Here is a 23,540-nt window from a genome sequence, read left to right as displayed (position 1 = left end):
TGTTTGGAGGCTGCTGTAACCACATATGGACTAGCAGCAGTAACATTACTTCACGGGAGGTCTTCTAACAGTTCCCAGTTTGTATGCACTCAGAAGTTTGTTCATATGACTGACACTGTTGGACCAGCACAGGGAAATTACCCTACCAAAAGGAAGTAGCCTTAAATATCAGTGGCTACATCTCTTTAGCCTTAAATATTGTTAGTTTGCAAACCCAGTGACGAGAAGGGTAAAACACAAACATAAAAGCAATACAGACAGAATTTTCTTCAGACCGTTTCCATATTGCCGCTGCACCTTGTTTTGGGTCTCATGATACAACCAGCATGAAGAAGAGCTGTCCCGAGAATTGCTCTTAAGTCCTGTTACAAACATCGACTTCAGGTGTTGAGGAATTCTCCTGCTCTTGGTCCACTCTGAAAAATAAGCATTACTGTGTGGGAAGAATAGTTTACTTGCACATAACGCTTTCTCCTCCACCCCTCTCTGCATACTCTTTTCTAATTCATGCTCTCTCTGGTATTTGTGTAATCTCATCATTGCACCCTAGTGTCTGGTAACAATTTGCTAAACAGAGTTAAATCTGGACTTTCTCCCTCTCTCCCAACCCCATTCTCTTGATTTGCATCCTGCTCTACTGTGGCAAAATGTGCTTTAGCTCCCTGAAGGAGGTCCACGAGCCTTTTTCGCTTGCATATATTCACATTCACTTTCTTTCAAAATAAGGAGAGTTTATGTGAGAAAAGCTTTTTCCTCCTCTGATGTTATTTTTCTGGCTAAAGCCAGAGTAATATGTTCATCCATGATGGTTAATAATTCATGTAAATGAATCTCAAGTAGTATTTTGGAGGGTGGGTTTCATGGAGAGGGAGGGCGGGAGGTTTTTCTTAGCAGGGGGCTTGGTTTTGTTTTTGTGTTGTCTTTTTAAGCATGTGCACTACAAAGTTACCCAGAGGGACAGAAGTGATACCTGTTGCTGGCTGTGCTGCAGTGGCATGGCAAGCCATTCTGCCCCTCTGACAGAGGCAAGGCTGCTCAGACTTGCGGTGCACAGTCTGCTTGGAGTGAATGCTGGTCATCGGAGAACAAGGACTTAAATGGGGGGAAAGCCTGAGGTGTAGTACAAGCGCAGACTGAGTTGGGGACCCCTGAGAACCTGGATGTTAAGGAGAAGACTCTTAAATCAGAAAATATTAAAAATTCAGCAAGTGCATCTCATCTGATGCTTAAAAAACATTGTGAGCTTTCCCCTTCCCCTCTGCCTTGACTTGACTGCCAAACAGGCCAACAAGGCCTGTTCTCTGGATGCATAAGCTGGAAAGATAGATCTGGTACTGACACTTTCTGGTGTTGCGACCCAACCAGTTTATGTAGGGTCAGACTCTTAACATGGAGAAACAAGTATCTGAAACAGTTCCTCAGTCAGGCTGCCTGCCTCAATAGAGTCATTTGGCTCAGGGAAAGTCACATCTTTGCTAGTCCGTATTTCCCGCTGTAACAACAGACTTATCAAAATTGGTCATGCCAGGGTCTCAAGTTAAAATCTCCTTGAACAACAATACTTCATTGGAGACATAGAGCTAATGCTAGACAAAGGCTGACTTCCTCCAATATGTTTGTTGGTTACTGGTGCCAGAGATTTACAACCACTGATAATATATTTTAATTATATTCTATATCTGCATATCTTGGAGAAAGGAAATATGCTCTGTCAACCCAAAAGTCTTATTTTGCTTCGTATGGATTAGCGAAAAGCAGCTACTTCATACTCACAGTCTCACCTACTTGTGGAAACAGTAGGAAGATGTCACATGTTTTATCAACAAATACACAGATGCACAGCACCTGAGGATCTGTCACCTGTCCATGTTAGCAAGGCCTCTTGAGCACACCCTGAGGAGATCTTCCCTGCAGGATAGCTATTGCAGTGTGGCCACAGATATAGGTTGACTGTTTGGGGAAACAATTCTAAGGAACATGGTTTAAGTCTTGCTGGTGAAGGATTATGCTTGGGTTTGTAGATATTAGTTTGTCTTGGTGAAAGGAATGGGATGCTGTTTCTCTCTGTGTTGTAAAGCTACAGTATAACAATTTAGAAAGAACAGTCAGATCTTTCTCCTAAAACATATTCCTATTTTTAATGAGCAATTCTTAAGAAGAGCTTGAGCTGCTGCTGATGGTACCAGCAGCCTTAGAGTATCTTACATGCCTTCCCCAGATCTCCAAAATGGCTTCAGACCTCAGTTCTCTTTCCTTGAGGGACAGAGTTCTTCCTAGCCCTTCCCAGCATCCCACCCTTCCTAATATCATGTAACCTGCCCATCCCTGGATCCAGTAAGCCTGGTGCTAGTAGGCAATAGTTAGTTTTTGTTTCCTGCAGTTCTTAAAAGCTGAGCCAGTAATCACAAAGTGACTGCCCGGGGTAGCTGCAAACTGCCGTAAAGAGGACACAACAAAGGCAGGGGAGAGGATGGATTGCACGGAAAGGCTTGCTGTTGGATCTCTGTGTGGGACCACAGCCTTCTCCCAGGGTGCTGATAATCCCTGGTAGCACTGAATTCCTGCGTAACTGATCACATATCTCCATTTAAATAGTCGGTTGTTATTAAATGCTTGTTGGCTAAACTCTTGTTAGATGAGTCCTGAAAGAAACTTCCTATCAGCCTTTGCTTTGGAGCTGTGTATCAACAAGGGAATAGAGGCAAGGAACTCAGTCTTTCCTGATGTGGAAAGGGTGATTGCAAAGACATCTTTCTTTCTACCAGCCATTTGCTTTGTCCTGTCAAGCCTGGAGTAAAGGTATAGGTGATGTGTGCATATGAGGTCTAGTCCTGGAGCTGCTCCATGGCAGTCACTGAAGCTGTACCCAAGGTTGAACATCATTCAGTGTGGGGCTTGGCAGTCTTCTGGGAAACTGCATATTCTACCCATTAGTAGACTAGGAAGAAGAGCCTTTTTTTAATGAAAAAGCAAAATTACTTGAGGCAGTTGTTGCAATGTGACCCCCTCAACCCTACTATGAATTCCACCCTTCCACTGCTGGTCCTGACCCATATCTCTGCTGAGGCTGTGGGAATGGTGAGACTGTGACATGCTGAATGGTGTGCTATTGAGGGTGTTTTTAAAGGGCAAAACAAGGACAGCAGTCGGCATATGTGCTAGGATCAAACAAGAATGCAGATATGTGGAGGTCTTGCCTTGTTTTACCAGCAATATTTACTGCGGGAGTATTAGTAAAAGTACCCTGGGATGCTCCTTCACATTCTTGGGAGCTCTGCACATTGACCAAGTACTATCGAGTATTAGCATAATTTGACAACGAAGATTTTTAATAATGTCCTTCAAAAGAGTCTGTCTTTCAAATTGGCATTTGTGGTCATTTGCAAAAATGCCTGCCTGTTGCCTTTGATTGTTTTAGCAAGAAGAAATACCTCAAGGAATTGATAAAAGATCCCAGGACAATCTTTTACAGTTCCTAAAGACTTCAGTGGTCTCTGTTTCTTTGATTTGCATGTGTTCACACAGGTGTTACACAGCTCAGTTCTTCTCCACCAGGAAAAGCAGAAAAGACCAAACACATCAAATGCACTGGAATGTAATTGTGTGCGTGTGTGCGTGTGTGTGTGCGTGTTCTTAAACTGAGTGCAGTCTGACATCCCCTACCCCTTCTTTCTTCCACGTGCCTGACCTTCCCCCTTAGCCACAGAAAGGAGGGTCCCTTCCTGTGAATCCCATGCTGGAAGTTGGTTTCTGGGAAGCGAAACCTAATGTCTGTGGGCTGTTTTTTAAAGCCATGTTTCAGTTCTGTCTTCAGACTCTTTGCTGCCTTTGGGGAATGGATGGGTGGGAAGGGTAGATTCTTAAGCTGTTTTTAAAATCTATTCTGGAAATTTTGCATGTATAAAGTTATTCTTAAATCTAAAGGAGTCTCCCCACTTTGTGGACACAGCTCCAGGAGAGCATCGTCACAGATTCCTCAGCTCCGGCTTTGATCAGACTATTCTGAAAGGAAAGTTTGATAACAAAACAGGGAGAGACTGGTGTGATGGAAAGACGATGACATTGTCAGTATCTCCTTAAATAAAACTCAGAAGTTAGGCTTGTAAAAGGGAAATCTTAGAACAGCCCAAGGGATTTGTATGTCTGTTTCCACTGGGTGCACTGGAAAATCCTGCCACTAAATTTGAGTTTGGATGTCTAGACTGTTGGGGTTTTTTTGTAAAACTGATCAGTGTCTCTTCTGTTCTCTTCAGTGGTGTGTAGTACAGTCTCCCGCATTCCTAGGTAAAATTCACTGATGAGAATACTGTGAAATACAGATTCACATTTTCTCCCTCCCTGTCCTGCATGACTTTTCTACTTTTTGGTGGGATTTTTTTTTTTTAAAGACTTCAGAGTTCTTCATCTGGAAAACCATAGAGGCAAGGTGAGCTAGAATTTGCAATGTATTTAATTTAACTTTCCCTCAGTGGAGGGTTTCCCCATGAGTTCTGAATATGATACTGTCCTGCTGCAGAAGTAAACCCGATGCTCTCCTGTGAGATTTCTGTCTGGACTAGTCCTGAAGTGCACACACCTTCTTCGCCATGGACTGAGACCCAGTGAGAATGTAGCATTTTGTTTATCCTGGTTGTGTGCCTCCAGGACTCCTGCCTGTACAAATGATGACTGGGCAGAGCTCCTTTTTTTTGTATCTGTGCAGTATATTTGCTTTGTGCTTTCTTTCTTTGGTGCTTTTTAATACTTTAATACTTGGAATTTTTTTTTTTTTTTCTAATAACTGGTACAATTTTTAATAAAATTGTAAAATTATTTGTCTGTGTTCTTTGTGTTATTTTTTTAACGGATGGAGGGCATTTACACAGCTGGCCTGTTCTGGAGTTACCCAAATCAGTGATACGATTTGGGTTGTTCAACTTTAAAAATATCTGGTAGATCCTTTTATATGCACCCTAACACCAGGCCCTGTGAGAAAGACAAGATTTTCTTTCAAGGAGGTATATTCTCATGCTTGGATAGAGAACTGCTGCTACTTGGAGATGCACAGTTAACTTGCTGCTTCAGATCAGGAACATCTCTCAAGACATACATAGGATGCATTCTCCAAATTTGCGAAGTGTGACCTTTGATTGATGGCTGCCTGTGCAAGTGGATTCAAAGGCACTCAGGCCTTGAGGATAAATACTCATTGCATGGTCATCCTGCTAGGGAAATACGGGTCTCACTGGTCTCCTGACATAAAGGCAGTGGAGGAAGGTGGCTGTGGCTTTGTAAAGTGCTAATGACCCCCTCAAATACAGACATGAAAATGTTTTGGCCATCCCAAGCAACAGCAAGACACGAGTTTTGGTAATCATCAGGCCCGTCCTGAAGTTTTATTCTGTTTCCATAGAGAAAGATAAAAACTGCCTTCACAAAGTAAAGGTAGTTAACCTGAGTGGAGCAGAAATGGTGATGTGTGTATTGTGAATAATTTATAATTATTTATAATTCCTTCAGCCACATTCCTCCTCCAGTGTGATGCTGCTGGTACAGTCTTCATGGGAGGCTCTAGGGAACCCAGTTAACAATCCTACCCGATGTTAAGTTGCCTCGGCTGGTGTAAGCATGTTACAAAAGGGCCTTTCATTCCAAGAACACATGATGTGTGTGGTATGAAAAGCCACATGTGCATCTAAGACCACAGGGGGAAAAAGACAGTTTTTCTTTTCATTGTATTAGATCTAGTGAGAAGTGTGTCCCCTGGCCAGCCTCATGTGACCGTGAAAGGGCCTGTTGTAACACACTGATACAAGGGGACAGAAGTGAGATTGATTTGGATGGAAGGGCTGGCTCTGAATTTCCTCATGTGGATAAATTCTCACCGTTAAACTCTCCCTGTTAAAAGCTTCAATAATTCCTGTATCAAAGAGAAGAACAGCTTTTAAAAATGGGCAGTTGGTAATGCTACCGCAGAAGCACTTGCCAAAGCTGCAGGATGCATGGTACCTTGCTCAAAAAAAAGGCAGGTGCACAGATATGTGGACAGTCTCCCTTCCTCCGAGCTCTCCTGGATTTATCTTGGCTCTTTGGTGTGGCTCTGTCATGACCTGGGCTGTCTGTCACCTGGCCATGGCAAAGCAGACTCAGGGTGTACAGAAACCTTGTCAGGGTTGGGCATCAGGACCAAACGCTACAGGCTGGAACATTCCTACTACAACAGACATCAATACTTTTTTTTTTTTGGTAGTTTGAAAGAAACTAGATGGCCCAGAAAATGCACTGCAGAAAAGCTTTGTTCTTGAAATACTAAGCCTGCATACTAACAGGGCACTTTCAGTTTATTTCCAGCCGTGGCCCCTTCCATGGCAATCACAACATGTCCCTCACTTTCTCTACTAACATGACTAGCACTTTAAGGGAAAATGAGTTTTGTTATTAACTTCCTAGGGGTATGCTGTAGGGACAAGGTAAAAAGTTTAAGTAGGATTACTGCTTCAAGGAAAAAATGTTTATCAAGAAGTGCTCAGCCTGTCTCGTTAAAAATAATAAAGCACTCGGAGGACAAGAAAGTTCTTTGGTTGCGCAAGCTACTGCACAAAGCACTCTATTTTCATGGCTCTGGCTGCTGAAGTTTAGAAGCCACTGTAGTATATGGTTTGGGGAACATTTTTCAAGCACTCGTACCATTGTTTTATGGTGCAGTAAATATGCTGGTCCTTAGTCTCTGCAACATGTACACAAGCTTGGAAGCAGTTCTGCTAACCAGCTTTCTCCTTGCACTGTCATACCTGAGTCACTCAGGAATAATTCAGCCCATTTCTTCCTTTCCCCGCCCTCCCTTCTCTTTTCTATTTATGGATAGATGGGGTTTGGGAAGGAAAAAAGGTTCTGAGAGTAATTTTTGCCAGTTTTGAGAGTTTGGTGTTAAAATGCAAGAGCTGCAGTTGCTTCATGGTGGATATCGCTCATTCCTGTTGAAAGGCTTGAACTGAAAGAAACCTGTTTCCAACAGGAATCTAGCGAAGAGTGGATGGTAATGTCTGGCAGCGAGTTGCCTTCCACCTGACGTGATGCGCAGTACCACAACACACGTACAGAGCCCAACAACAAACTGCCAGGCGTGACCCGCTGATGTCAGTATTCATATTCCTCTCTATAAGTCCTTTAAATCTTGATTTCTCTTAAATGAATTATGTTCTCTGTAACGTTCATAATGGACTCTTTTCTTTCTCTATTAAAGTCTGTGTCAGCATTCTCCTTCTCTGTGTTTTGCCTCAGGGCTCTTGATGTATACAAAGGCTTCTCTGTTTTCTGCTCTTAGTCACACGCTTTCACTCTTAACCTCAGCGCTATAAACTAAACATCCACCCACTATGGCTGGAGATGACCCTGTTTACGTCTGCTGCTCAGATCACGACAGCAACAATCATGAAACTATGTTTTCATGGAGACAGTTAGCTCTTAATAAGAGGACAAAGAGGCTTGACTTCTTATAATACTACGAGTTTTTGCAAAAATTTCAACAGAAGTAAACAGCCAGGAAAAGTTAATGGAATCTGCAAAGAAATGGCTTGTTTCAATCATTTTAATTTACCACCTTTTAAAACTACTGTAGGTGATTTGTTGTAGCAGGCCACTGTGCTATTGGGACATGCCAACTCAGTCCAAGACTGAAAGGGCACAGGTAGGGGAGTGGGGCTTATGTTAATATTCCAGGGCTGGTCATGGCGATTGGCCTGGACCACGACTCTCCACTGTGCCAGCAGTGAGTGTAGAACAGCAGGGTCACCCACAACGCTGAGAAATTCCCATTTTTGGGCACCTTTGCTAACAGCCTTAGTGCCACGACTGCTAAGCGGGGCCCTGAGAAAATGGCTCTTCCTAAGGAGACCTCCCACCCGCAGCAAACAGGGCGAGCAGCGAAGGGTTTGGGAACATGAGGGAAAGCGGCAGGAATGCTGTTAACTCACAAAGTGGGACAACTTTTTTTGCAGGTGGCTGAAGACAGGTTGTCAAGCTGGAGCCAGGTTTACTTCTCTGCAAGCACAACTGGCTGAAGAGCGTGCTGGGAGCGAGGTGCAGTTCTCCATGAGGGGCTGCTGCTCTCCTGACTGGGTCTCAGCAGGTGCGGTCCCAGGCAGCACCCGCCCTTCCCTCTCATCATTCGGCAAGAAGGTGCTGAGATCCTGTTATTATAAAAAGGATTTCAGTGTCTTCCCGAAAGGTCTTCCCTGTGACCCTGTCCGTCATGTGCAGTGCCGGGGCGGCAGCGTGCCGACACTCCCCGCACCGCTCCCCTTGGCACAGGGAAGGCTTGCACACAGCCCTGCTCCTACAGGATGGGGTCACAGAGCTCATTTTGCCTGTCAGTGCGAGCACATTCCCCATAGAACATTTGCTGGCACATTCATTAGTCTAATTTTAAATATCCCAAGTGAATGTCTTTCTACCATTTCCCTCGGGAGACTGCTGTACCTACTAATAAATCTCTCTGACAAAAGGTTTTCCCCGATATCCATCCTAACTTCTTTCTCTCTTAATTATATTCCAATACCCTAGTTGCACGTCCTTGTGTCACTTTGCAAAGAAACCTTACCAAAGTCATTTCTATAACTAATGCATTCCAGAGCTCACTGAACTCCTCAGCAAAAGCTCCTGCTGACTTCAATGTACTTGCAGCTGGCTTTTGGGGAAAGCTCTGCCTTCCCCCTTGGCACAAGCCTCTGTCCCCAGAGCTGGCATGGTGCAGCAGAGCAAGGTTTGGTTAGCATTGCCACCCAGCCCTACATTGCTGCCCTCATCCCCTTTCTGAGTGGGACCACCAAAGACTTCAGTGAGGGTCTGAAAATGGAAAACCAGCTGTACTAACCCAGGATATTTTTCAGGCTTTTGGCAGTGCCCAGCACCCCTGCCTGCTGGCAGTAGCCCCTGCTGGGGGGCCAGGAGCTTGTGGGATTCAGAGTCGAGGCTCCAGCAGGATGATTTGGTACATATGTCCTGGGAGCAGCAACCTGGCTCCACCACCCAAGTACCACCAGCCTGGCAGCCACAACCGTGTCCCTCCATGGCAGTATCCCTGCCTGGGGTTACACTAGTAACAACAACAACATGACATTCATTGCTGCAAAGTCAGATGTAGTAAAGCATTTCCCTTCATTTCCTTCCCTGTATGATGGTGAGTCATGGTTCTTGGGAGCAGATAATAGGGGAAACCAACCAGTGCTTTGAGTGGTGCCCAAACATGAACACATACTTAATCATTCAGGGATTTATCAGAAAAAAGAAATGTTTAATTATATAAGCTGTTATTTGAAGCTGACGTTATGTGGTCCATACAATGAGGGTGGTAAAACACTGGCACAGGTTGCCCAGAGAAGTTGTTGGAAACATTCAAGGCCAGGCTGGACAGGGCTCTGAGCAACCTGATCTAGTTGAAGATGTCCCTGCTCATTGCAGGGAGTTGGACTAAATGACCTTTGAAGGCCCCTTCCGAACCAAACTATTCTATGACTCTATGATTCTATGCCTGCACCTGAACTAGGCACTTTTCCTTCAGGTAGTCTCACTCACAGAAACAAAACATCCTCACTCCCACTGCAGTAGTTCACTTGCCCTTTGGAAAAGAAGAACCGAAGCTGATCACCTGGCTTCGCACCAACTGCCCATGCAGTTGGCCTGGGTGAGTTCCCCTTGCTGGAGGGGGTTCCCACAGCTCACATCTACAGCAGATCTTTTTGACAGGGCAGATGTGGCTTGCAATTGCTGATATCCTACTGTGTTGTGATCTTCAGTTAAAGGTGCTTGGAGTCAGTCAAGCAATTTGGCACTTATCAAAGTGGATATGACAGAAAAAGGAGGAAGATGGGCAAGGGAATTATTACTCCTGATTGTTAAGCTCTCCTGTAACACAGGGTGCAAAATTAAATCCAACAAGGGGCATAGGTGCTTGTCTGTCCCTTTGGCATTGAAGTCTGCACCCACAGTCTCATCCAGCTGCTGCCTAACTCTGGAAGCGTTTTTCACATTCAAGTTCCCCCAAAACATAAAAATCTGCTGGAGGTGTTGAATGTCTCAGGACCAATCCCATGCCCAAGTCCCATGTGGTCTATGAAGCTGGTGCTTTTCTGCCTCTCTCATTTGAGAGATCCGTTGGGGTAGCCTGTTTCAGAGCACGCCACCAAAGCAGGGTTCACAAAGGTGCAGGGGAGGGCAATTCTTTCTCTGCTCTCCACCAGTAACTCACGTTTGAGCAGTCATCCAGAGTCATCATATGCTGCCAGACGGGATCTGAGCCTGGTGCTCTCTGCTCCCAGAGCAGTGCCTACACGTGTGACTGGTCAAGGTGTGTTGCTCTGAACCCCTCCTGTTGAAGCTATAACACTTAGATATTTTGCAGCCAGAAAGCAGGAAAAGAGAGTGAATATGACCGTCTCAGAGCTAGCAAAACCATGGTGTGAATGTGAAATCTGTGTGCCTGTTTACAAACAGTTGAATTTGGTGGTTCATTCTTCAAACCAGATTGAGGGATGCTTCCTTGTGAGGTGTTCAAAGTCTGGAGAGAAGTGTTTTATTGAACATTTTCTCTGTGCCCCAGTGGCCCTCCCAGCTGGCTTCCCACTGAGGATACCAGCCTGGGTGGCCTCTGCTCTTAGACATCTGCTGTTTCTAACATAGCCTGAGGCGCAGCTCAGGTGCCCAGTTCAGGGCGGTGAAGCTGATGGAGCAGCCAGGCACCTAAAAGTTGGGTGTTGCACAAGTTCAGAGTTAGGATGTTCACTTCCCTTTGTCTTTGTGCAAAATAGTGTAGTGCATTTTGTTAACCTCAGGATAGACACAGTTCTATAATGGGACATTACTTCTGTGCATTGCACTTCTTTGTCTGCGATAAGATATGGTATCTAACGTCTCATTTTTTTTTGAGTTGGTACTTGTCCAGAGCACTTCTTCATCTTGCCAACTAGTGATTAATTGGCTGTACTGAAAGGTTCAACACTTTTCTGTACATTTACCAGAGGAGGTGGAGGAATGTGTGCTCTATATAGAGTAAAAGCATGCCCTAAGTGGGTTTAAAAATGGGTCATCACTTCCTGATTTTACAATCTGTGCCCTTAAAACACATACAGAAAGGTGCTCTACCTTTTTGATACCATTTTTTTTAAACTTAATGATGAGTGGGAATATCAGTGAGAAGTCTGGAGACTTCAGTTTATCTTCAGGTAAACACAGTACAGACAGCTCAAGCACAAACCTTGTGCTACCTCCACGTTGTCAGCTGTCATAAAGAATGTGGTTTTGTCTCTTCCTGCAGGAATTTCCATGATACAATTTTTACCTCCTGACAGTTATCGGGGAAAAAAAAATATTGAAAGATGTAGGTCTGGGCAGAGCCTTGTCAGCTGTAGTTGCAGTTACAGGACCTATGCTGACTGTCTCTCAGCATACTGAGTCCTAAATTAAGTCTTTGGAGGGTTAATGGTCTGCTTTGCAGCTAGGAGACTCGAGAACACTTTGAGCAATGCTTGGAATGGGACCCAGCTGTCTAATCCACAGAACTACATCTCAGCTACTTGCCACATAGCCTTTTAAAAGGAAATCCCAAATTAGGACCTTCTACAATCCATGTTGTCACCCTTCTACAAGAGAACTTCGTGAAGCAATTTGACCTTGTTCCTACTTCTGTGTTAGCATCTGATTCGTTAGCCCTAAGGTTGGAAATTCATGATCTTGTAACCAGACATCCCTGGTTCATGTCTTGCAGATGACCCAAACATGGGTGTGTTTCAGCTGGCCATGATGCTTATAACCACTAGACCACAATCTGCTCCCAGAGCCAAGAATAGCAGGAAGATTTCTGATGTTCAGTTTTCAACAAAGCTGTCTTACTTGCAAGACATTTTGGAGCCTTGGCAATGTTAGTAAACTGACAGGAACCCAAGGAGTGGGCAGGTAGAATTGGAACTAGAAAGGCAGGACAAAACAGGAAAAGGATTCCTAAAAGCATTTTCTAGTCTTATTTTTTAGTGTAGGTTTTGTTTGGGGTTTCTTTTGAGTGACTCACAATTTTTAAATTTGTGGTAGGTTCTAGTGTTGCCAAACCTATTATATCTTATCCTTCATCTAATCCTCTCTCTGAAATTTTCGTGCTTATTCAGTCCTTGATCTGTCTTTTGGGATGGCTTCTAAGGATACCAGCAAGTAGCAGATGTGATAGGATTTTTATTTTTTTTTTAATTGTGGACATCTCCTGAAAGATTGTACCAAAAGAACAAAACAGCAACAGCTTTTGGGGGCTACCAAACACTCTCCAGACAGTCTCTACTTGTGGTCATTGCCAGCCTAATTTGATTTGAACAGGGAACTGATAAAGAAGTACTGTCAAGCCCAGGCAAGTTATGTTTCTGCTTCTCCATCTGAATCATTTCTTGACTGCTTGTTGAATGCTTGAGAGCAAGTTGGGTGCCTTCCAAAACAAAGCAAAGATAGCCTCCCTGTTCCAGAGAGGTTACAGTGCAAACAGAGACTACCCAGCATGTAACAGCAATCTTCCATGCATATGGGAAGTGATGGAGGCATTTGATCATATGGATTGTGTAGGCTGGACCTAAAGACTGACGTGAGGCTGTATTAGTTGCTTGTCTGTGTTATTGGCCTGTTGGAGGGACCCTGGTGCCCCTGGGTGAGGGGAGATGAGTCTTGGCAGGGACGTGTGGTAGGCAAGAGCACAAGGGTCCTTTGCAGGCGCTACTTCTCCCAAGGGCAAGGGACAGGGAATTTTAGGCAATCCAAGCCTGGGCTAAATCAAGGCTACCTTGGACGCTAGGTATGATGGGGAGGAACCTGGGAGTGCTTTGTGACAGGGGCAGGAGGGACAGGTCACCGAGCCAAGATGTGTCCCACTGGTTGCACTATACACATATGTAATGTTTTAAACTGAGCTTAGTAAAAGGATTTGCATGGATAACCCACATGATCCAAGTGGCTAAGGCTTAGTTACCAAGCTTTTCAACAGGAAAGGAGGCTTCTGGATCAGAAATTATAATGTTTCAGCATACATAAATTACAGGTTCATCTCTCTACGTACTGACAGTTGTAAACAGTCCTCTCTTGGCCCTATGTCAGATGTATGGCTTTGACCATAATTACATTCTTTGTAGATAACTTATTTTTGTTTTGGGTACCGGAGTTTTTGTAATGGACCTGGCTTTTGCGTTGCTGTTTGTGTCTCCTGCTCCCCTTTTTCTGCCATGACTGCCACCTCCTGCCACCAGCAGCATTTGGGTGCTCAGGACATGGGACATGGAGCACGGGTCTCCAGCAAGGGGAGGGGAGCTCAGCAGAGAGAAGCTCTGAGTTTTGAGCAGGGCCCGTGATGGCAGTCTAGAGAGAAGCCCTGGTTTGGTGGTATGTGGTGAAGGGGACATCACCCTGCCTGCCTGCCTGTGAAGGAAACAGTGTTCTTTATCACTCTTGTTTCCCTCTATCCTGCACTCAGGTTTTCTGCTTGTTTTTCATTATGCCCTTCATGTGTTTTCCATCTCTCCAGAAATCATTGGCTTTGTTTAAAATAGACTTGGAGTGGCTGCCAAGACTTTATCCAGAGAGAGAGAGAAAAACGCACGGACGCCAAGTTCCTATAGAGTTATCAAAAGCTTTCACTCCCCATCAAGATCTCTGAATATACCAGAAACTTGGTCTTCTCAGGAAGAGCTCTGTATAGTCACACAGAATCACAGAATGGTTGGGGTGGGAAGGGACCTCTGGAGATCATCTAGTCCCAACCTTGCTTGCTAAAGCAGGTACACCTGGAATAGATCACACAGGAATGTGTCCAGATGGATTTTGAATGTCTCCAGAGAAGGAGACTCCACAACCTCTCTAGGCAGCCTGTTCCAGTGTTCTGGTACCCTCGAGGTAAAGAAATTTCTCCTCATAATCAGTTGGAACCTCCGGTGCTTCAGTCTGTGCCCATTGCCCCTCATCCTATTGATTGGCACCACTGAAAACAGTCTGGTCCCATCCTCTTGACACCCACCCTTGAGATATTTATAAGAATAAATAAGATCCTCTCTCAGCCTTCTCCAGGCTGAACAGACCCAGCACTCTCAGTCTCTCCTCATAAGAAAGACGCTCCAGACCCCTCATCACCTTTGTAGCCAGCCCTCTGCTGGACTCCCTCCAGTAATTCTCTGTCCTCCTTAAACTGTTGCTAGAGATCTTCTTGCAAAAGCCACCAAAGCATTTCTGCCCAGGAGGGTTCACCTCAGCTCCCTGGGGTGTCTCCTGAGATCTGCTCGTAAGTGCCCTCACAAATCTCTTACATACTGGGATTTTGGTCTTTCTTTGCAATGTATTGAATACACGCAGAAAAATCATGAAGTTAGAAGAAAATAGCTTAAGGACGTTTGACTCAGAAAACTGTGGAGGTACTATGCTCGTAAAGTAATAGATTTCATCAGAGCACAGCTTTGTGTTGTAGGCTTGTAGCCAAGGAGGATTCACCTTGGGGGGCTTTGCTGGGTATGTTTGCCTTCTCTTGATGCTTTACCACCTTTTCTAACCCAATCCTAAAGGGATTTCCAGCTTTGTCTCTGAAAGGAGATGCTATTGCTAAGTAATTCCTGGCTTGGAGTGTAGCATCTCCTCTCTGCAACAGTTCAACTCAGCAACACAGTAAGTAAAATTGAAAACAGAATCAGCTCCTTCATCACCAGAGCAAAAGATATTAAAATGGAGACAAAAAAACAAATGTCCTTCACTTTTATGTAGAGCAGTTTGATTTACCTCTGACACTTGGACCTCTTTCCTAATATTTCTTGATCAGAAAAGCCTATTGAAAATGCTTGAGAAGGCTGATGGGGACAGACTTTCCTAACAGAAGCAGTTCTTCGTGACAGAAAGTAAACAAGCCCTGGCCAGGCTTTATGAGCACCACTCCTCCCACCAGCACTGAAAATGCAACAGCTGAAAGCTGGCAGCTCTGAAGTTTCAGTTGCTAGAACAAGCTGTGATGTGCGTCAAAAAGATCCCAGGAGCAAAGGGGTGTTCCTTGCACACTTTGGTTTCAAAGGGGCAGCAGGGTCTCATTTTGCCTGTGACACTCTGCAGTTCCTTGCCACTTGCTCTTTCTTGTACTGAGGTCTTGATATTTGCACCTTGGACATTGTCTGTGTTTTATTTTTCCCAGGCACATTGGATGCTCCTAGGAATCCAGTCTTTCAGCTCATCTTGGTTGCTTGCTCACCCAGTTCCACTTCTGCCTTTGCCACAAATCTGAGTTTCCCTGGAGCTGCCTCAGTGATTTGGTACCTTTCACAGTGGGACCTCACAGGATGGCATCAGGGAGGGAAAGCTGCCTTGCCTGAAGGAAGTGTGTGGTGGATGCCAGGGTTTTCTAATGCTAAAGGACCAGTAGAGTGACAATTTTACATGAAGTGTAAAAATTACGATCTCCTGTTTCTCCTCCTATTGCTCACCTACCCGCTCCCCTTCAAGGGTGTCTTTGTCTGCTCTCAGCTCTGTCACAGGTAATCTTGGTTTGATGCAGCCAGTTTTGTTATGTTCCTCTTCTTATTTTTCCTAGGAAAATAATGTTGCCTTGTCACTACTTTTCCTTGCACGCTGAAGGAGACTGATACAAGCAAAGTCTTCTTCTAGGAGCCCTAGCTATAGGTGACATTAGGGAGGGCAGCACAAGTCTCGACCTGTGAGGCCTGAGAGAGTTGGATGCAAAGGTCTTTCCCAGCTCCACCACAGGCACGGGTGCAGGGTTTTCGGGGAAATGGGAGTGTCCCTGACTGTGCCTCCCATGTATGTGTGTGTATCCTTACCGTGATTAAGTCTGCAATTATGCTAAACACATGGAGAACTCAATGCACAAAGTATGAACTTGTTGTTTTGAAAGTCTGGGCAATAACATCTTGATGACTCACTTTATCTCTGTAAATAATAATGGCTGAAAAATACTTATTTCTTCATAGTATTGTGGAGATTCAGAATACTTCAGAAAGCATTTGGGGGTAAATTGCTGCTCCTGGTACTATTATAAATTAAATCTTTGGTCATCCACTTCATTCTTGGTGTTAATGCTCCATAAAGAAGGAGTGCTACTTTCATTGCTTTCTTCCTAATACTGTTTTTCTGCCATTTCCTGCATAAGCAGGGAAAACTCGTGTAACCCCAAAAAATCTTGAGTCACAAAACATCTTTCTATCTAACCTGGTGCATTGAAACCCTGATTCAGCACTGATCTAGGTAGTGATGGGTTCTCCCAGAAAGCTCAGCATCCGTTGCAGGAATTATCCTTAAGTGTTGATGAGACACACATGCACTTTTATATTGAGGACGGAGGAAGGAAGAAAAGAGACAGAGTAACACAAAAATGCTGGTGCTGTGAAAAACAGAGTGAGGTATACGAGGGAAGAGATGAGGCACCCTGAGTAACCAGCAAGAACAAAGCACACACTAAGCATTTGCACCGTGAATAGAAATTTACAAAAGGTATCAGACCAAGATGCTGCTTCTTTAGTTCTTTTTGAACAGTTCTGAAAATAACGTGAATTAATAGTGTCCAAACCTAGCAGGTAAATGTGCAGCAAGCAGAAACATGAGAATAAAGAGGGTGGTAAAGCAATATTAAAAAAGAAGATTACAGCCTGGAAATTGGGCTCAGTGCAAAATCTTTCTTTTTTCTGTCTTTTTTCTTTTTTTTTTTTTTTTTTAGTTACTGTAACTATGAGCAAGAAACGTGTGCCAGAGGAAATGAGAATTTAAGAAAATATAGACAGCTTGGCAGGGCCACAAAATGAACTCTTTAAGGAAAGAAAATTTAGAGAACAGAAGGAAATATTAGTTGGAGAAATGATAGCAGCATAGAAACACCAGCTTTTCAAAGAAATAATCTTGCACCCAACTTTCAAACATCAAAGTTCTTTACTACATGAAAATTATAAGTTTTGTCTTATTGATCCTGAGTGGGGGGGAAATTAAGTACATATGCTTTTTTTAACGTATTGGGAGAAAAAAATGTGTACACAAAAGCAGGGAAAGAGGAAACTGATTCCAGCAATTGAATAGTTAAGCTGTTGGAATAGTTACCAGACACTTTTTCTGTAGGAATGATGAAGCTGAGATTTAGAAGACGTTGAAAGAATTGTGATTCCGAATGGCCAAATACACATTAGTGCCCCCACCTTGACACAAATAAACCACAGCTGCCTGGACAGCATAATTCCCTTTTGGCTTGAAACTGTATATGTTATTTAGAAGGCTCTTTGAGAATAGAAGTAGCCCAGTGAGAGATTCACAGAGAAGCCAGGGATCTAAAGCTGACCCAGCAAATAACTGCTTCTTGCTGCCTGTGCAAGAAAACCGAGGCAGCTGGATCCTCAGCAAAGGTAGCTGGAGATACAGAAAAATAAGCTCTGATAACGAAGCAATAGCAGGTGCTCAGGCCGCTGTGAAAGGCCTGGTGTTGAATCCCTACTAGCACGAGGCTTGCGCTGCCATGTTGGCCTTTGGTTGGTTGGCAGCAAGGAGGGGTACCTGGCTCCTCCTCATTCTGTAATGTGCAATGTTTAGTCTCTCCAATATGTGAAGTCGCTGAACCTTCTGACCTGTTTACTCAGTGCTTCCAGAGGCTGCTTGTTTCCAAACATTATCGTGTTATAGGTACTTGGAGTCCCCAGTTCAACCCTTTATCATAGTTATTTATTACTCTGGTTTAGCCTGTGAATGCTGAAGCAGCAGTTTTTCCCTCACCAACTGTCCCACTGCACCCTCTGCCCTTGCCACCCAAACACCCTGGTCCTTGTAGAAGAGCTGCTATGGCCATTCAGCCAGACAGATGGTCCACAACCCCTCAGCCTGCAGGTACATCTGCGAACAGCACGCTGGCCATACATGCAGCACCCATGGAAAGCATCAGATGCGTCACACTGGAGACAGAGACATCAAATTATCCACAAGTCCAAGGATGGAAAGGGCAACCTGCTTGTGGTTGTCTTTCACAAAACTTCACCCAAGGTTCTTATGGAGCATGCTCAGGAAAAAAAAACAACAAAAGAGATAATGGGAAGAGCTTGGTGGCATGGTGGGACTTTTGGATTGCTTTGTACTTGTTCTCACAGTATACCAGTTTCCTATCATTGATCTAGAAGTAAAAGGCTGAGCAGCCTTTCTGAATCAGGAAGATGGTAGAGTACAGCTTGTTTAGGCAGGATCTGCCAGAACTAGCAGTCTGCCATAGGATGGAAAACTGGCCCAAGAAAACTAAATATTTGAGTAGCTAATCTGTGCTACCTTATCAGTACCTGAGCTAGGTAATTAAAGCTAGCTCTTGCAGAGCTACAAAGTCTTTGGTCATGCCTTGAGGCTGCAGTGTAGGCATACCTCTGGTGTCTGAAAACATTGCTTTGGGCCTCCCTTCGTAATTATTTAATGTGCTAAAAGCACTGTATGGTGGGGTTCAGGGATATTTAGTCAGACATAAATAGCCCTGTGGATATGATGAAGAGCACTCCTTGATGCAAATCGCTGCTATTCATGCTTTGGGATATTGTGCTTCAAGGTGCTGCACTGTGCTGGGACACGCAGGGCACTGCTTCCCAGAAGAAAGGAACCACGAGTGCCCTGTACACGCAGTTTGTCCGTCTTTCGCTCTTCATCCTGCCAAGTGCTTTGGTAACCTCACAACTGCAGACAGCACATGACTCAAACTTCGGATGTTTGCTCCTATCAGTCCTGTTGATTAAACATTTGTGAAAGTCAGCTATAGCAGGCAGATCATTGAAATGCAGGAGGAATCCCAAAGTGTTTTACAAATGGTATTTAACTCACAATTCTTCCCATCAAATTTAAGGAGTTCAGCTGGAATACTTAAATTGAAGCTCTGGCACTTTGATTTAGTTCCTATCATCCAGAGCAAGTCTTCTAGCTCCTAGCGATCCCTTACCCACTACTGGGGTGCTGCCTCCCTAGCCTGAAACACCATCTCCATCGCGTGCAAAGAGGCTGGGCAGCAGGAGACACATATCTTTGTCCCACCAGGAATTCTGCTGCTTGTAGATGGGTGGGTGGAGGGGAGAAGTGTTGTCTCATGGAGTGACCCTCTATTGGCTGGCCTTGACTGCTTCATGTCCCTGTCAGGTGTGATCTAATGCACAATAAGGTATGTTCTCCTGATATGGCCATTCTTACAGCTGGAAGTAGCCTGGGATGTTGGTTTGCTTAAGCAAAGCTGGGAGAAGGAAGTTGCTCCTTTGCAGGAAGCTGGAGAAACCCCTTATTGGAGGGAGAGTTGGGGGGGTGCTGCTGGTGGAAGGAAAGAGATGAGCCTGGGCCAGCTAAACCTACCAGCCCATGCAGGCAGGTTAGAAAAATGGGCCAGGAAGAGGGGAACATGCGTCAGAGCAAGTGTAGCTGTGGGACCAGTGTACAGAAAGGCTGTGTGATTCATAGGACAAGCTATGGACTGCTGGAAAAAGGTCCTGGGCCCCTTCCTTCTTCCTGAGACCGGCTCAGAGCTTGTTCTGCAGTGCAGAGGAGTTGAGGTGGGGAAATGCCGGTGATGCTCACTATATATATAAATGCATATACCTCTGTATATTCTGTTATCAAGGGAAGATTACTTATTTCAGGATCCTGGGGAAAGTCTTCATGTTATGTGCTGTACCCTGTATGTGCACCATGAAGATTCAAACCATTCCCTGATGCAAGCCTGGAGCTTTGGGGCAAGGTGTGCTGGAGATGCTGTGGGTCTCCCAAGAGTTGGACTAATCCTTGGAGCTTAGCACAGTTGGATGTGTCAGCCTTTCTGCCCGTGAGAGGGGAAGGGATAGAAAACTGAAGGAAGACAAAGTACTGTAGCCCACTTAAGTCACAGGATTCATAAATTTAGTGGATTATGGACCAATACAGCCACCAGGCCCTGTTCCAGTCTTACTGCAGCAGCAGTGTACACCAAGCGAGTCCTCTATGCTCTTTTACAAGAAGTTTGACAGATGCTTTGAAAATGCCAGTCCTGGTGAGGACAGGAGGGATGCCCTGTGCTTTCTGATCCAACTGGTCTAGCAAAATGCCTGGAGTTCGGCATTGTGTCTGCATATCTGCCATGAGTGTCTGCGTCTCGGGAAGAATGGTGGTGACTTGGGTCCCTTCAGTGCTGTGATGGCAGTACATTTTCACCACTCTGCTGCTGGTCCAGTGAGATGCTGGGCCATCTAAGCACTGCCTTTATTTTTCAGCTGCAGTATGTAATTAATTAGTGGGACTCACTGCCACATCACTGCATCCAAGAGTGAGTAAATGAAGCTAGATGGTTCTGTGCAAGAACACTGACTTTCAACATTAAATTAAAGAAGAGATGTGATATGAAGAGCATAAATCAAACTCTTGCTCTTGGCAACAGAGAAGCAGTTTTCCCCAGGACATATTACTGCAGAAGATTTCTTGCATCTTCTGGAAAAAGAAATGTTGGCTGCTGCCAGAGAAGCGATACCAGAATAAACAGACTGTGTGTAGGTATGACATTTCAGGTCCATTAGCGAATGGACCATGGTGGTAACAAATGGCTATTGCCCACTGCACTGCTAAACATGTTTCCTGAAGTGAGAACAAAATGCTGTTGCGTGTGTCACCAAACTCAAAGGTAATAAAGATCAGCTGGCCACATGAAAAGCCACCCTTGATTTTTTCCTCCTGTATCTGCAGCAAACAGCCTGGGCTACTTGCACGGGAGGGCAGTGGCCCCCCTGCTCCCCTCCATGGCCACCAAGCTCCCCTTGCTCCCCAGGTCTCCTTGCAGCCCCACCACAGGGCTGCCCTTACCACCCGCTGGGGAGGGTTAAGCTCAGCTGCCTGTAATCTTTAATGTGATATGTGTACAGGCTCTTCTTGTTACACTCGGGCTCAGTTAGCAGGTACAAGCAGTGAAGGTGAATATTAAGAGCTACTTAGAGGACTGATTTTTCATTAAGATGAATCTGTTGTAATTAAGCCTAAGAGATGTTCGTGTTAATGCTGTGTTATTTACTGCCTGAATATAATCCTTCTTCTTCTTTTTTTTAAAAAAAAGCATGTGAAGTTTCTTTACCTTTCTTTTTCTTTCAGTCTTGTACTATTTCTGCTTCTCCCTCTAGAATATATGTTGATGTGCCTTTTCTTCTTTCAGTGTCTGTTTTCTCTCAAGACCAATTTTTTTCTGTTGTGTTTAATTGTTTTTCTCCTGATTTATTGTTCCAAGCCCATGCTAGGCAGGCTGTTTATTTATAATTTGGATTATTTTAAAATGGATCCAGAGCTCTAGGTCAGTGTTTAAAAATTAACTAATAAAATACACAAATGAGGCCCAATGGTCAACATAAGATTACACATCCTCTAGGATTTGCATGCTACTCCAAATAAACCAAGGGGGAATACCAGCCCCAGGCCCCAAAAGCATGGAAAATTCACTAATCTGAACTGAAATGGTCTGATATAGAAAATACCTATGGGGATTCTTCGCTGATAACACAGGGCCACTCTTCATCTGATTGAGCCAGTAGGTGCTAGCATGAGCCCTGGGGAGGAGCAACAGTGATGGTGGGCATGGCAGGGAGATGGTGGGCATGGCAGGGAGATGGTGGGCATGGCAGGGAGATGATGGGCTCTGCCCGACCCAGGTATCCACCTCCGAAGAACTGATTTTCTCATTGCTAGGTGTGTTCAGAGAGCACAGCTCAAAGGACAGTAAGTAAAACATGCCCCACACAACACAGGTCAGGAGATGGGGTCCCAAACTTCCGCTGCACCTTCCGCCTTCCACCATAAAGGCTGCTGGTTCCCATTGAAAAGGAAAACTGGTGGGCAGCAGCGTGAGCTGTTCTGCACAGACAAAAACCCACCCATCACCTCCCCCACAATACTTTGGCACTACCCCACACGTGGTACCCTGACAGTTCTATCCCTCGGTTTGCACTCCATTGCAAAACTTCTCCAGTAAACAAACAAGCGGTATCAGGCTCTGTGTATGTTTGGAGAGGCCACTTTGGCTTGTGGAGGAGGACGGGCAGGAGCAGCAGCAGCACAGACCTGAGGAGGGAGTGCAGGTGTGTACACCTGCCCCTCTGGCTGAAGGGGTGGCCGTGCCGCAGCCCCATGCAGCCGCCTGTGGCATGGAAGGGCAAGGGGACCAAGCCAGCACATCACCTGAAGCAAAGCCACCACAATGGTCAGCTGACAGTCACAGAAACCAACCCCCCACACCCCCAGCAAACATGGTGTCCCACAGCTGGTGCCATCAATGCTCCGAGGTTGATTGTCCCTGCACATGGGATGTACACAGGCCAGGGGTGGCGAGAGGCAGCGGGGTGCCCTTGTTCATGCTCAGAGATGCTTCACTGGCGAGACCAAAGAGAAAAGCACACAGACCACAGAATATGACGTGCTGGCTTGACAACTGGGCACATTTAGTCAGTTCGCATGATCGCATGAAGCAGTGGCATGGGGCAGCCAGTGCAGCATGTTCTGCTCACCTGCCTGCAGAGCTGGGGGCATGTCCAGCAAAGGTACGAAAACTTTTGTAGCTGCAGGAACTAAATCCACCTGCTCCGTCAGTCGCAGCCTGGGCTTGCTGCTGCCCCGAACGCATACAGGTCTTTCATATTGGTTCACAGTGGGAACAAAATTTCCCGCTCAGGGTCTGGTGGTATGGTGTCCCCAGACAGAGGTATGGCCAGTGTGCAGAGATGCTGATGCTGGACACAGCGCCACTCCCACTGGGAACAGAAGGGTGTTCTAGCAGTTGCCCCAATGAAAACAAGATCAGCCTCTTTAGTGTGGTGTTAACAGCTATGTTAAAATCCTCACACTTTCCAACAAAAGAAAGGCCCTCAGAGAAACCCAAACAAACACTCGCACAAGCAACACTGGAAGCTGGCTTGAGTTACAAACACAGGAAATTAAATACAAAACCATGTTACAATAGCGTTGAGGATCTGACTTAAAACAAGCCAGACAAGAGCATGCACTGTTGAGATTGCTGTATTTTTCCCTACCCCCACACCCAGGGGGATTGTCTCTATAAATATACACACGCATGTAAGTAGTGTATGTTTGTATACACACATACATGCATGCATAATTTCTACCACATTAAATAAACCAGCAGAATTAAGATAATACAGTAGCCTTTCTCTGGAGTGAGCTTACCCAACATACATGTACATGAAACTGCTTTAGCCAGGACCACAAATGTCATATGTTATGAGGAAAAAGTTTGCTGTTTGAAGTTTTCTTATTTCCTCAACTGAGATCCATGCAAAGATTTGGTCTACAGCACAATTTCACAACAAACAAAGGTGCAACTGAGAACAGTGCAAAGGTGAGAGCCAGGATAAGAAGGCAGGCGTTCCTTAAATAGGTTTTATTGCTAAAGAAAACATGATATTTAATCTTCAGCTTCAATTGCATTAGCAGAAGGCACCTTTACTCCAACAGAAATGCACACCAAGAGTTATGCCAGTACAGCAGCACTGCCTGGAAAAAAAATAGTCTCTGCATGGGCAAAGCTTGACTGGGCTTTA

The sequence above is a fragment of the Nesoenas mayeri genome, assembly GCF_963082525.1.
Source record: "Nesoenas mayeri genome assembly, chromosome: 5".
Classification (NCBI taxonomy): Eukaryota; Metazoa; Chordata; class Aves; order Columbiformes; family Columbidae; genus Nesoenas; species Nesoenas mayeri.
Note: the sequence above shows the minus strand (reverse complement) of the source record.